The sequence below is a fragment of the Microtus oregoni genome, unplaced genomic scaffold (assembly GCF_018167655.1).
Source record: "Microtus oregoni isolate MIOR12 unplaced genomic scaffold, Mior012 000067F_ref0000223, whole genome shotgun sequence".
Taxonomy (NCBI): domain Eukaryota; kingdom Metazoa; phylum Chordata; class Mammalia; order Rodentia; family Cricetidae; genus Microtus; species Microtus oregoni.
The window spans coordinates 8152306-8168713 of record NW_024543974.1 but is presented as its reverse complement, the minus strand read 5'-3'; the positions used below and the strand labels follow the sequence as shown (position 1 = coordinate 8168713).

General features: G+C 33.5%; 1 protein-coding gene across 9 annotated transcripts in view; it reads right to left on the bottom strand.

Annotated features, from left to right (window-relative positions):
* LOC121440456 (protocadherin-11 X-linked) overlaps positions 1 to 16408 on the bottom strand; it is a 511499-nt gene that overhangs the window by 333156 nt on the left and 161935 nt on the right. The gene's annotated exons all lie outside the window — the stretch shown is intronic.

The following is a 16408-nucleotide window of genomic DNA, read 5'->3' as shown; positions in this document are numbered from 1 at the left end:
TTACTTGATAACTGTTTTGTTATATGTAATTTTGCTATGTTAAAGCCTTTTTTTTGTTTAAACCGAAAAAGGGGAAATGATGGAGGAAGGTCATTGGCTAATAAAGGCACTGCCCTGGCCCATTTTATTGGTTAGAGGATAGGTGGGAGGAGTAAACAGAACAAAATGCTGGGAGGAAGAGGAAGTGAGCGGAGAGACTTGACAGCTCTCTCGGGAGCAGACGCCTGAGAGATGCCATGCCCCGCTCCCGGGATGAAGCTCGGACCCAGGATGGACTAGGCTAGAATCTCCCCGGTAAGCACACCTTGGGGTGCTACACACAGATGATTAGAAATGGGCTAAATTAATATGTGAGAATTAGCCTAGAAGATAAAGGGCCAAGCAGTGCTTAAAAGAATACAGTGTCTGTGTAATTATTTTGGGGCATAAGCTAGCCGCCGAGCAGGCAGCCGGGGTGCTGGGGACGCAGCCCCGCTGCCCTTATTACTTCATACAACTCTTGGGAATATACCCAAGAGATGCCCTATCATATGATAAAAACGTTTGTTCAACTATGTTCATAGCAGCATTATTTGTAATAGTCAGAACCTGAAAACAACCTAGATGCCCTTCCATGGAAGAATGGATGAAGAAAGTATGGAGTATATACTTATTAGAGTTCTTACTACTCAGCGGTAAAAAAAAAAAAAAAAACAATGACTTCTTGAATTTTGCATGCAAATGGATGGAAATAGAAAACACTATCCTGAGTGAGGTAACTCAGACGCAAAAAGATGAACATGGGATGTACTTACTCATAATTGGTTTTTAGCCGTAAATATAGGACATTGAGCCTATAATTTGTGATCCTACAGAAGCCAAATAAGAAGGTGAACCCAAAGAAAATCATATAGTTATCTTCCTGGATATTCGAAGTAGATAAGATTGCTGGGCAAAAATTGGGACCTGGGGGGTGGGGTGTGAAGGGGGAAAGGGGAGATGGGGAGAGACAAGTGAGAAGGGGAGGATGGGGAGACCTTGGGAGAGTGGGATGGTTGGGATAACGGAAGGATGAATATGGGAGCAGGGAGGTATATATCTAAATTAAGGGAGCCATGTTAGGTTTGGCAATAGCCTTGACTCTAGAGGGGTTCCTAGGCATCCAGAGAGATGTCTGCATCTAGGTCATTGGGTAGCTGAGGAGAGCCTGAAATGGCCCCATCCTATAGCCATACTAATGAATATCTTGCATATCACCATAGAACCTTCATCTGGCGTTGGATGGAGATAGAGACAGAGACCCACATTGGAGCATTGGACTGAGTCCCCGAGGTCCAAATGAGGAACAGTAGGAGGGAGAACATGAGCAAGGAAGTCAAGACCACAAGGCAGGCACCCACCCACTGAGACAGTGGGGCTGATCTATTGGGAGCTCACCAAGGCCAGCTGGACTGGGACTGAAAAAGCATGGGATAAAATGGGACCCTCTGAATATGGTGGACAATGAGGGCCGCTGAGAAGCCAAGGACAATGGCACTGGGTTTTGATCCTACTGCATGTATTCGCTTTGTGGGAGCCTAGCCTGTTTGGATGCTCACCTTCCTAGACATGAATAGAGGGGTGATGACCTTGGACTGCCCACAGGGTAGGGAACCCTGACTACTCTTTGGACTGGAGAGGGTGGGGAGGGGAGTGGTGCGTGGGGACTAGGGGAGGGAAAAGGGAGGCTGGGGGTGGCAGAAATTTTTAATAAATAAATAAATAAAATAAAATAAAATAAAACCTTAACAGAACTTTATATGAGTGCATAATTTGCACTCTCAGATGAGTGGGAACTCACAGAGCAATTGATATTTTGGTTCAACAGTTGTCTGTAATGTGTCAACTGAATTTTTCTATGTTCAGATTAGTAATTTTTTGAAGCTTAATATGATGAAAGTCTTATTTTGGATGAACATTTTAATTGTATATAGAAATATTGTTCATGTGTCAAAGTAAGAGTAAATATTTCTAATTACTTTTTATATTAAAATAATCAAAATTAATTTTTATTTAGATTTTAAAAGACATCAACCTCAGGTACATGTGCTTGTGTACCCCCCCCACACACACAAGTGAATATGCATAATCACAGACACATTAAAGCACAAAAAGGTATTATTGAAATTGGATGAAGGATAATGTTCAGAAAAAGAATGCTTGCCTAACACATGCAAGGTCCTAAATGTAATCTTAATTACTTCTAAATAAAAAAAAAAATGTACCTATTACAATTACTTCTAAAAACTTATTATTTTTTATTAATTTATTTATTTATTAAAGATTTCTGTCTCTTCCTCGCCACCGCCTCCTATTTCCCTCCCCCTCCCCCAAACAAGTCCCCCGCCCTCATCAGCCCAAAGAGCAATCAGGGTTCCTTGCCCTGTGAGAAGTCCAAGGACCACCCAGTACGTGCAGTAGGACAAAAACCCATTGGCATTGTTGTTGAGTTCTCAGTTATTATTACAAAATTGTAGTTATATGTCAGTAGTAGATTATGTCTTAATTAACACACACACAATTGGAATCTATACATGTGTGTGTGTGTGTGTGTGTATCAACCTTTAAACAGTAATAATCAAAGTCGCATAATACATATAGAATTCACCACAGGAAACATGTAAAAAATTGTAAAACTTTATGTGTATTTGTAGATTGAATTAAAAAATTGAAGGTATATGTTATTACGTGAATGATTTACAAGTAGCCAATGCTCAAGTTGCCCGACTGCTTCAGTAAAGTGTTAGAACTGTAAAATGCTAACTTATTATTTTTGGTTTTTTCACTCAGCACAAAAACTTCTTCAATTATTGCCTTTACAGTTTGTCTAAAAAGAGATGAATCCTTATTATTTGAAATCTACATATAATAGAAAAATGTTAGAACAAAGAAATTACACTAATATCTCTTGAATTTGTAATTACCAATTTTTCCAGTCATTTAACTTATAATTTTATGAAATACTTCTACTTGTCCAGTATCAGATACAAAACTTTATGTAATAATATGGATGCAAAATGTAAAATTTGTTGAGCAAATAGTCTTATCTAAAAACTCAACAGTATTAAAAACAGAATATCCAAATTTCAAGTAAACAGAATTTTTTGTTAAATTGAAAGGTAGGTTAGATAATCTCTGTAGACTAACATTAGAATGGGCATTCTGTCAAGTAAAACAGCATTCACTAGTGCTATGTATAACAGACATGTTGTAAAATTACTATAATTCAATCTATTACAGAAGATGGAGCTATAGCTTAATGGTTAACAGCCTATAGCATCCTTCTAAGGACCTGAGTTAAAACTCTACCAGCCTTGTCAGGTGGCTCATCTCCATCTGAAAATCCAGTTCCAGTGCAGCTGACATATCTAGCTTCTATGTTTACCTACATTCACATATACTAAATTACATAAATGAAAAACAGTAAAAATAATTCTTATTAAAAAATAAAAAAATCTAGGTATTCAAAATAACAATTATTGGTTTGTATAGCTAGATCAAATGGCTTTATTGTTAATAAAATAATAAAGTATCAATGAACTTAAAAAATAATAGTTAAAAAACTAAAAGGATTAGATGACCAATTTTCATATCAAATGTTTTAGAAATTATCAAACTTTCTTGTCTAAGTACCATATAACTTAATCTTCTAAAATTAAAATATTGCTTTGCCTGTATGAAATCAAGATGTATAAAGAAGTGTGGTGGCACACATTTGTAATCCCTGTACTTGAGAGGTTGAACCAGGAGAATCAAAAAGCAAACCTAGCTTAGGGCTTGGATACGTAAACCCGTATCCCAAATTATCTTTAAGAAACAATGATGTGATATGTACTTACAGTTCTGAATTTGTCTTATTAAACTTAGTGAAATATTTTATCATGTTGCCCTTTCCATTTGCTTGCCTAACACATTCCTTTCAAATATGGTCCCATAATAATAGCACATTTTAATTTGCAATGTCAACAATTTGGTGAATGGAAAATCAAAAAAAAACTGAGAAGAATGCAAAACTTAAGTATATTTTTCTGTCATAATGTCTTTTAAATAAAACAGAAAAGTCAATGTTGTCTCTTATAGATAGCTTCTCTAGTAATTACTTATAATAAGGATATAACCCAACAATAAATATTTAAATATCATTTAGAACAGATTAAATTATATTTCTACTTAAATGTTGAACAAAATATCAATACTGATAATATAGCAGTTGAAATAATTATTCAACTCATAAAACATTTTTCATATTTATATGTATATATGATTAGTAGGTATCTATAATTTTAATCATGATAATTTGCATGTAGTTTCTCCATGTACAAGCAGACTTAGGATATGTAATTCAAAGTAGAAAATTTGAAAATATTTCAGAATTTTTAATATGGTATATATATTCATCTGAACATTAAAAGCTATTCCACAATCGATGTGTATTTATCCTTATTCTTGCATTCCATCATATTCTCTTTTGAAATAAAAAATGAAAGCAATACATTGTCTTAAAGAATGAATAATGTAATTATTTCTTAAAAGTGATGTTATAGTTGTCTTACGTTAAAACAAATGCAAATAATTATACATAGTATTTGAATTGTTTCCTTTGTATTTATTTATGCTAGACAATAATAATAACATGTGGAATATACATATATGTGTATATGAGAGAAAGAAAGGCATCTATATAGATTTATATGAATATTGTTTACTCTCTATCCCTCCGCAAATAATGCACTACAGAGATAGTAATATTTTCTTTAAATTTAATTCATTAGTAATTTACCAAAATATTGTGAAATAACTCACTCAAATGTCAATTACATATTTCTCTGATGAAGTATTCCTATTGTATCATGGTTCAATAAGTTTTTAATTCTATAAGTAATATGTGATTTTGTCTTAATTTATAAAGCATTTTGAAAAATGTATCAAATAGTATGTGTAAGTAGTCTTAATACAAGACACAGGTAAATGGTCAGAGAATAGGCTAAATTTTCTTTAAAATATCAAGATATTAATTTGCTATATTTATATTATCAATCAAAAATAAGACATGAAAATAATTTCTCTTTAAATGCATTTTCAGGACATGTATCCCTCCATTGCCTTTGACAATTAGCCAAAACATTATATCCAGATTGAATATTCTCCTGTGATCACTAAAATTTGTATGTGTTATGTATATGAAAAAGACTATCAAAAGTGCTCAATAAAGAAAATGAACATGACAGGCCTCATTCAGATTTCTTTCCAGACACTAGCCTAAAAGTATTAGTAAATTTATAATATTGAAATAATTATTCTTGTTTTTAAATGATGCTTAGCACATTATACATAGAAGCTAAGTATGTAGATTATTATGAATCTTTATTTGGTCTAAATGTACTACATATTATGGTATATTTGAATATCAGTATGGCGATTTCTCAAAAAAATTAGGAAACAACCTTCCTCAAGACTCCTGAGTAAACTGAGAGCATGTGAACCATAGGAGAATGTAGAAGGGAAGGCTAGGTGTAAGTAGGGGAGTAGAGAAAATGTATAATTCAATAAAAACAATAAAAAATAATAAAAGTATAATTATACTTATTGCTCATTTAATTTCAGAATTATAATGCATTGCATATTTTTATATGAGGATAAGAATTAATAATTATAATGTGCTATGATATTTCCATCTATTTTAATATTCAGCTAATATAACATACATTACCCTTGATGCAGTATTTCCTGTGCCTACATTGAGGAAAAACTCGCTCATTTTTTGTTTATTTAATTTTAAGCTGCAGTTAAAAATATTCATCTTTTTATTTATTTAGCCTATAAGGCATATTAAATATTTTCAGCAATTTTTCTAGAAACGAGAATAAACTGTGATTTAAATAACTGAGGGCAATTCAGTTTTAACATGATATTCAAAGCATTTAATATTTTATACTAAGTTAGGCTATGGTAGCATAATGCCATACACTAAATTACATTATATTTACATGAATATACAGCATAAACAAAACCACAGTGAAAAAATTTTATTACAGACTGCCAGAAACAAGCATAGTAGAAGTAGAATAGAAAGGTAAGATGTAGTAAGGAGGAGCGGGGGGGCTGCATCCCGCCACCTGGCTAGCTTTAGCCAGGAATAATTACATGGAAACTGTATTTGTTTAAACACTGCTTGGCCCTTTAGTTCTAGCCTCTTATTGGCTAGCTCTCACATGTAGATTAACCCATTTCTAATAATCTGTATACCACCACAAGGTGGTAGCTTACCAGTAAGATCCTAACCTGCTTCTGTGTCTGGTCGGAGAATTATTGCGACTGCCTGATTCGGCTTCTTTCTCCCAGCATTCTGTTCTGTTTACTCCACCTACCTTATGTTCTGTCCTATCAGGTCAAGCAGTTTTCTTTATTAGTTAACCAATGAAAGAAACAGATAAGATACAAGACCCACCTCCATCAATAAGAAAATTTCTTATAACAGCTATTGATTTTCTTTAGGAATAAAATTGTGATCTTGGTTGCATAACACTGATCATGCTGTAAGTCAATAAATTATGCCCTTTAATTAGATCATATACATGGCATCTGACAGATTCCATTAATAAATAAATATATTTATATTTGTTTCCCAAAACAGGACTTTATAAACTGAAATATATAAGAAAATATTTTATGACACTCTTTCCATTTTCCTAAAAGTCATTGTGCTTTATTGACTGCTGAAACTAAGAATGACAGAATTTCAATAATAACTATTACTTTTGCCTATTAATTATTAATTTTAAATTGCTTCTGTAAACATTCTTTCTGAGACAACATTTTAAATGAAATAAAGTTCTCTCATTGAAATTGACTTAATATGTATAATACTACTCTTGATATGCATGTACATGCAAGCACTTCTATGTATGTTTGATTACAGTATAAGAAAAGAAGCAAGTAAACAGGAAAAAAGCACTTATGTAATAGCAAAGAGAGCATTTTAGGGACAACAAAACTATGACTCAATTCTGATCATTAATGTTAACAACATAGTTGCTAAAATTCAAATTATCTGCTTATTATGTGAAACATACTCATATGATTCCAATGCTAATAACCTAACTACATGATAATCTTTAAATGGTCCACAAATCTACATATAGGATAGAGAAAAATCAAAGAACATTTATAAAAGGGCAAGTAGTGAATATTACAGCTGTTATGAAAATCAAGCAATCACAAAAAATAAGCAGTTCATCTCCTGTGGGATGATAATAACCATAGGCAGTACAAAAGAATGCATATAGGTGACTGTAAGATACTGATATTTAAATAGCACAAAATATTTACAGGTCACTTAATATTGGTATTACTCTTTGTTTTTTTGGTCCCTTTTAAAAATGTAAAAAAAAAAATATCAAATTAAACGGAGAGAAACTCAAAGCCATCCCACTTTACTCAGGAACACGAAAAGGCTGTCCACTCTCGCCATACCTCTTCAATGAAGTGCTTGAAGACAACATAATGGGATCAAGGGGATTTGAATTGGAAAGGAAGAAGTTAAACTTTCGTTATTTGCAGATGATATGATAATGTACACAAGAGACCCCCAAAACTCCTCCAAAGAACTTTTACAGCTGATAAACACCATTAGTAATGTGGCAGGATACAAGATCAACTCCACAAATTCAGTCGCCCTCTTATACACAGAGGATATGGAAACAGAGAGGGAAATCAGAGAAGCTTCACCATTCACGATAGCCAAAAACAGCATAAAATATCTTGGGGTAACTCTAACCAAGGAAGTGAACGATCTATTTGACAAGAACTTTAAGGCATTGAAGAAAGAAATTGAAGAGGATACCAGAAAATGGAAAGATCTCCCTTGGTCTTGGATTGGGAGGATCAACATAGTAAAAATGGCAACTCTACCAAAGGCAATTTATAGATTCAATGCAATCCCCATCAAAATCCCATCAAAATTCTTCACAGATCTTGAGGGGATAATAATCAACTTTATATGGAAAAATAAAAAACCCAGGATAGCCAAAACAATCTTATACAATAAGGATCTTCTGGAGGCATTACCATTCCTGACTTCAAACTCTATTACAGAGCTACAGTAATGAAAACAGTGTGGTACTGGCATAAAAACAGAGAAGTTGACCAATGGAATCGCATAGAAGACCCGGATTTTATCCCACAAACCTATGAACACCTCATTTTCGATAAAGGAGCTAAAAGTATACAATGGAAGAAAGAAAGCATCTTCAACAAATGGTGCTGGCACAACACGATGTCAACCTGTAGAAGAATGAAAATAGACCCATATCTATCACCATGTACAAAACTCAAGTACAATTGGATTAAAGACCTCAATATCAGCCCGAACACACTGAACCTGACAGAAGAGAAAGTGGGAAATACCCTACAACAGATGGGCACAGGAGATCGCTTCCTATGTATAACCCCAGCAGCACAGACATTAAGGGCAACATTGAATAAATGGGACCTACTTAAACTGAGAAGCTTCTGTAAAGCAAAGGACACTGTTACTAAGACACAACGGCAACCTACTGACTGGGAGAAGATCTTCACCAACCCCACAAAAGACAAAGGTCTGATCTCCAAAATATATAGAGAACTCAAGAAACTAGACTTTAAAATGCTAATTAACCCAATTAAAAAAATGGGGCACTGAACTGAACAGAGAATTCTTAACAGAAGAAGTTCAAATGGCCAAAAGACACTTAAGGTCGTGCTCAACTTCCTTAGCAATCAGGGAAATGCAAATCAAAACAACTTTGAGATATCATCTTATACCTGCCAAAATGGCTAAAGTCAAAAACACCAAGGATAGCCTTTGCTGGAGAGGCTGTGGAGGAAGGGGTTCCCTTATCCATTGCTGGTGGGAATGCAATCTTGTGCAACCACTGTGGAAGTCAGTGTTTCGGTTTCTCAGGAAATTCGGGATCAACCTACCCCTGGACCCAGCAATACCACTCCTGGGAATATACCCAAGAGATGCTCTATCATATGACAAAAGCATTTGTTCAACTATGTTCATAGCAGTATTATTTGTAATAGCCAGAAACTGGAAACAACCTAGATGCCCTTCAATGGAAGAATGGATGAAGAAAGTGTGGAATATCTACACATTAGAGTACTATGCTGCGGTAAAAAAACAATGACTTCTCGAATTTTGCATGCAAATGGATGGGAATAGAAAACACTATCCTGAGTGAGGTGTCCCAGACCCAAAAAGATGAACATGGGATGTACTCACTCATATTTGGTTTCTAGCCATAAATAAGGGTCACGGAGTCTACAATTGGTGAACCTAAAGAAGCTAAAAAGAAGGTGAACCCAAGGAAAAACATATAGTTATCCTCTTGGCTATGGGAAGTAGACAAAATTGCCGGGGAGAAAATTGGGATCTTGGGGGTGGGGTGGGATGGGGGTAAGGGGAGATGGGGAGAGAAAAGTGACAAGGGGAGAATGGGGGAACTTGTGGAAACAGGATGATCGGGATAAAGGAAGGTTGGATAGGGGAGCACGGAAGCACAATTCTTAGTTAAGGGAGCCACTTTAGGGTTGGAGAGACTTGAACCTAGAGTGACTCCCAGGAGCCCAAGGCGATGTCCCCAGTTAGTTCCTTGGGCAACTGAGGATAGGGAACCTGAAATGATCCTCTCCTGTAGCAATACTTACGAATATCTTGCATATCACCATAGAACCTTCTTCTGGAGATAGATGGAGATAGAGACATAGACCCACACTGGAGCACTAGACTGAGCTCCCAAGGTCCCCATGAGGAGCGGAAGGAGGAAGAAGATGAGCAAGGAAGTCAGGACCACGAGGGGTGCACCCACCCACTGAGACAGTGGGGCTGATCTATTGTGAGCTCACCAAGGCCAGCTGGACTGTGACCGAAAAAGCATGGCATAAAAGCAGATTCTCTGAATGTGGCGAACAATGAGGGCCGCTGAGAAGCCAAGGACAATGGCACGGGGTTTTGATCCTACTTCATGTTCTGGCTTTGTTGGAGCCTAGCCAGTTTGGATGTTCACCTTCCTAGACATGGATGGAGGGGGGAGGACCTTGGACTTTCCACAGGGCAGGGAACTCTGACTGCTCTTTGGACTGGAGAGGGAGGGGTAGAGGAGTGGGGGGAGGGGGAGACAGGTGGGAGGAGGGGGAGGGAAATGGGAGGCTGGGAGGAGGCGGAAATACAAAAAAAAAAACCTTCCAAAATATGAATTTTACAAAACTTAATATGGACAAAGCACTCAGAATTGATATAGACAATAATATCAAATTTCAATTCACAGGAAAATTCAGAATTGGTCTGTATCAAGATATTCAATACTTAGGCAGGCTGATTATCTGGATTGCTTAAAATTTCAACTCTAATTGATGAACAATATCATTAGCCAGTAAATTATTTCATAAGATAATATATTCTAACAGTTTTTCATTTTATAAAATCCTCATGAAAATTAATAGAAATTGAATTAGTGTTGTTTTCCTTCTTGGACAGTTCACACCATTTTCAAGTATGAAGAAATGTCAGATTTGTAAATTATTAATTGAAAATTATACAAACTTTTCTTAATTACAAATAGGCACACACACATACACATACACACATATATATGTATATATATATGAATATATATATATATATATATATGAATAAACCATGAAGAAACAGGAAATTACATTGTAATTTTTTTCACCAGTCTAAAGATAAAGCATAAAACTCTTGTTTATTGTGTATGTAAATTCTCCTTAACCTTCATTTTTTTATTCTTGATTTAACATTCAATTCCATAAAAAGTTTAGCCTGATATTAGGACTTTAAACGTTAAAATGAACAATGTACATAATTTAAATTCAATAAATATTTATGAAAAGCTAACATATCAGAATAAGTCTATTCATATTTAAAGTATTGTAATAGAAAACATTAGAAAATAATCTTGTACAGTAAATAATTCAGCACTCTAGACATAAGTATAGCCCATGATTCAATATGTATTGCTTTAATATTATGAGGGCATTATGTTAAATAGACTTTATCTTGCAGTTCTCATTGAAATTCCTTTTCAAATTTTATTTCAAGACAGAAAATATTTTAACTTAATACTTAAACATCTATCAGTTTTATGTATATAAAACTTGCTTTAATTCTCACATTGGAAACTTAATCCCTCAATGATACCTGCAGCACTCTATAGCTTATATTTTACCCATCATCTATGGAAATATTGTATAAACAAATGCATTTTTCATATTATAAATATACATACAATACACACACACACACACACATCCTTGTGTCCACAGTATAGGGGCATCTTCTATTATGTTGTATTAATAATCAGGTGAATGTGAAAAGGGAATCTCTTTCATTTTCTTTTTTAGTTTCATGCATATGTAAACTCAATCTTGAATATTTCTTTTATTTCTTTACTTCTTTATTATGGCTCCCTTTTTATCAGATGATATTTTTAGTAAATGTGTATACTGTTCTTGTTTACCTGTTCTCTGTTAATGTGTCTCAGATAATAATGTTATAATGAGTAGAATAGAGAAAAGCCCTTTCCTTCCATACAATTGTAAGACTTTAACTGCAATTTAAACTGTTAAAGTATCCATTTCTGTACTAAATCTAAATAAGAATAAAAGTCATTGTTTTGTATCTTTATTTTCTGGTACAATAAGGCCAACTGTTATAAATATGAATCATAATATTCTGCTTGTTTTTACAATCTTTCTTAGGTCACCACAGTCCATGTGCTTTTCTAGTACTTATCACATTGCCTAGGAATATCTAACATATCAGGAAGAAATGTTTGTAACTCAAAGTGTAAAAGGAATTAATTTTGAACCCATTACTCACTTCTCTGTGAATTATCCCACAAATTATGAAACAATGCCTTAATTATACAGGAATCATTTTACAAAATTAATTTTAGAGAGAATAGGTACTGATTTTTTTATATGTTCTTTCCCTATATGTCTAAAGCACAATTCCTAGAATATTTTGTTTTTACAGAAAATGTATTTCTGACTGACAGAAGACCCTGGAGAGTGAATTCAGAAATGGTGGTGGATCAATAATTTCTTTTTTCTTTCAGTAAATACTACTTAGCTCATGATCCCATGAGAATAGTACTTTAAATATGTATAACATTTACAAAAAATTCAAATTGCTTCTTATTCCATATTCCATATTCACTGTATTAACTTTGATTCCTCAATTAATTTGAAGACTGGAAGATTTAAAAAAGACTTGACGATTTAAAAATTCTTCACATATCAAATAATTAATTATATTAATATAATTATTTTGTTCTTCATTTCTATGTATTAATCATTATGTATATATATGTATATGTACGCATGTGTGAATATTACTTATATATATGTATATATAGATGATGTATATCTCCAATGTTCTTGTATTTCCCTGTTTGGTCTTCAGCTCCTCATTAATACAGCTGCCTGTCTCATCTTTCTGATCAGTGGAGACGAGTATTTGTCACTGTTCCTTGTTACTTAGCCCTTAAATAGATAATCATTTGATCCTAACTTGTTCAATAAACATCATAAGTCAAATATGTCTTCCTTAACTTGGCACTTTAGATTTAAATAGGAAGTTTTAAAAACTTGAAAGAACTATGTGGTTTCTCTTGATGTAATTTAAAATAATTATTTAGAATCTTACCATATTCCAAAAGCTAAATATTATAGAAATTGTGTTACACTGCATGATTTGTAATAACACTATATACCTATAATCAAATGTAAATATAATAAGCCTAACTCAACAATAAAAAAAAATCAAATGTTAAAATTAGGATTAGGGATTTTGTTTAGTAGTTTCAGTGCTTGCCTAGTAACCACAAGGCCTTGTATTCAGTCTCCAATCCCATAATTCCACAAAAGACTAAAATTTAAAATAGGAAAAAAATCTTATACTATATCAAATTGTTACTAATAAAAGTCTTGGTTTTCAGGAAGTCAGCTTTCCTTTCTTGAAATATGGACACTATGAACAATCAAACTTTTTTAACATATTCCAAATAAAAATGTAAGTACACACACCAACTAAATACAATATTAAATAACTAAAGTTTCATTTAATGTTCCAGCAATAATAACTGTTGACAATGGATTTATAATATTCTTATAAAAGAGTAAGACAGGATTACAACAAAATATTAAAATCGTCTCCATTTCACTGAATTTTATCTTGTGTATTAGTAGGAATCTGTTTTTATTCCCTTAGGATTTGAAATACAACAGTAAATCTGTTAGAATGATAAGTTTTGAAAATTTCATAGTAACTTAACACATATAACCAATATGCAAGTAACTTTGTTCAATAAATATGACCATTTAAAACATTTAAAAACTACTTATTTTGAGGGATAATAAGAAATATAGGTAAAATTAAGATGGCATGGGAAGGAAACAAAACCCATTACTACAATTCTAGTGACTATTTGATTCCCAAGTGTTAAAACCTCAGTCATATAAACCAAAGTGACAGGCTCAATATAAAAGACAAAGTAGCATAAACAAGTTTAGACATGAATTGCAATTGTGGTGTGACTAAAAGATAGTCTAAGTCTCTAGGTTTAATACCACTTTCCCACCACACATAGGCTCAGAAGATAAAGAAAGAGTTATCAATGAATCTCTCATTCTTCTAAGAAGATTCTTCTTTTACTAGTTGATAATTAACACAGTGACCTGCAATTGACCAAGGTCTAGAGAATAATAACCCACAGTGCTCAGTCTTAAATGAAACATCCATACAATACCACCTTCTCTAGTTTCAGGGATTAATGTGGAAGACAGGACATAAGAAGTGCAATATCCAGGAGTGGTGGCTTATTAGCAAACAGTGTCTTATAGACTCAACAGGGCAGCGACCCATGTAAACTCACAGCAGTTGTGACAGTAAATATAGTTTCCAACATTGTTGCTATCAGAAATTATTAGTTTTCTAGAGAAGGAAAAAATAGTTTCCTCTATGAGTGTAGCCCTAAAGAGAAGAGAGAAATCTGTGATTTATTACGATCTCAGAAATTTTAAAAGAAATTTGTAAAATTTGAACATTTTAATTTCATAGCTTGGTCTTGAAGGATTTAAAAAATAAAGTAAGAGGAACAAAGAGTTGGGCTGTAAATCAGTGAAGAGTCAGGAAAAGTAAGAACAATAAGATCAAAACCCATCATATGAAATTCTCAAGGAAGTAATAAAAATTAATCAACAAAGAATACAGAAATTATGCAAAATAAATCTATTGTATAAAAAGCAGATGTTGGCCTTCTAACCTAACAATAGAACACAACATTATTGGTTGAGTATATCTATATGTTATGAAAGTGATATTATATAGTTCTTAACTACAAAGAGTTTACAATCTACATACAGATACAATTATATCTATCTATGTATAATTTCATAAAATTGTGTTCTTCTGAGTAATAGCAACACAATTATGTGCTAACAAAGAGAAAGTAACCTTTATCTATGTTGTGAAATCAAAGAAGTCTCCAATAAAGAAATGACCTTGTCATTAAACAACTACAAACTTCACAAAAAATACCCATTACTAATGAGTATAAGAAGCTTTGGTTTGAATAGAAAGCATATGAAATGAGATAAAGTTCCCAAATATCAATACAGGATTATGCTGTCCACGTGTCAGAAATTACAAGTTGCCAAAGTCAGTGTAGGGCAAATGAAGGGCAATACTTCATTTCACATACTACCATTTATGCTTTTTGTTGCTTTTCTTTCCAAAGGAATTATTTTTTAGTAAGTTTTACAAGTTTTTAGTAAGTTTTTAGTAAGTTTATCAAGGAAAGTTTATCCAAAATAAGTATAAGAGACTCTTTATCACGCAACTATTTTGTGTTTAGTTATCAGGAAGCCAAGAAAGTATCAAACAGTTCAGTAAGATGTCATTAATTTGAAAGAGAGCAAATATGGGAGGGTTTGGGGGAAAATGAAAGGAATAAGTAATGTAATTACATTATAATCCTTAAGATAACAGAAATACTTAAACATAAATTATCTCGTTACTCTTATTTCATGGAAAGAGTTGATGTGTTTTGCTTTATTTTACGTTCCCTTTTTTTAAATTCTTTGTGAATTTCATATTTTTGTGTTAAATGACATGTTTTATTGTTTTTATTGAGCTATATATTTTTCTCCTCTTCCTTTCCTTCCGTTCTCCTCTCCTTCTACCCTTCCCCATGATCCCCACGCTTCCAATTTACTCAGCAGATCTTGTCTTTTTCTATTTCACATGTACATTAGACACATGTATGTCTCTCTTAGGGTCCTCTTTGTTGTCTAGGTTCTCTGGGATTATGAACTGTAAGCTGGTTTTCTTTGCTTTATGTCTAAAAGCCACTTATGAATGAGTGCATATTATATTTGTCTTTTTGAATCTGAGTTACCTCATTCAGAGAATTTCATATATTTTGATTACATCCTTTCAGCACCCCTAAATCCTCTCAGATCCTCCTCCTCCTCTTTACCCACCAAACTTCATGTCCTTTCCTTCTCTTAAAACAAATAAAAACATGCTGTCCAATTTGTATTGGCTGACTACTCTTGAGGATGGGGTCTAGTCTAGATTTTTGGTGATTTTCCCATTGTTACTACACTGAAGAAAACCATTTTTTTCTTCCAGTAGCTATCAATTGTGAATAAATTCATGAAATGAACTTGGAGTTTATTTTCACTGCTCATCATCCGTGTTGGTAGTTTGTCTGGCTTGACTTTGTGAAGATCTTTGCATGCTGTCATACTCTCTGTGACTTTATATTTCTATCTGACCCTTTGTATGTGGAAAGTGCAATTTCCTTGAAGGTATCCACTAGTTTGGGATCTTACTACAATCACTCTGTCCTATCTTCCACATGGATCCCTAAAATTAAAGAGAAGGGCACAATATATAAATCACATTTTTTAAATTCATTTACCCTTTGAGGACTACAAACACCAATTGCCCTTTTGCATTCATTCCATTTTTTTCTTATATTTGTTAATTTATGTTTTTCTTGAGTTTCTCATTTGATTATTATTATTATTATTGTTGTTGTTGTTGTTGTTTTCGAGACAGGGTTTCTCTGTAGCTTTGGAGCCTGTCCTGGAACTCCCTTTGTAGACCAGGCTGGTCTCGAACTCACAGAGATCCGCATGCCTCTGCCTCCCAAGTGCTGGGATTACAGGCGTGCGCCACCACTGCCCAACGTCTCATTTGATTATTTAGATAGGGACTTTCATTATAGATCATTAAGGCATGTGTCACTTATCTGTGCATTATAATTAAAAGTTATAAATTTATTTATATGAAGAAGAATGAGAATTCCTACTAATT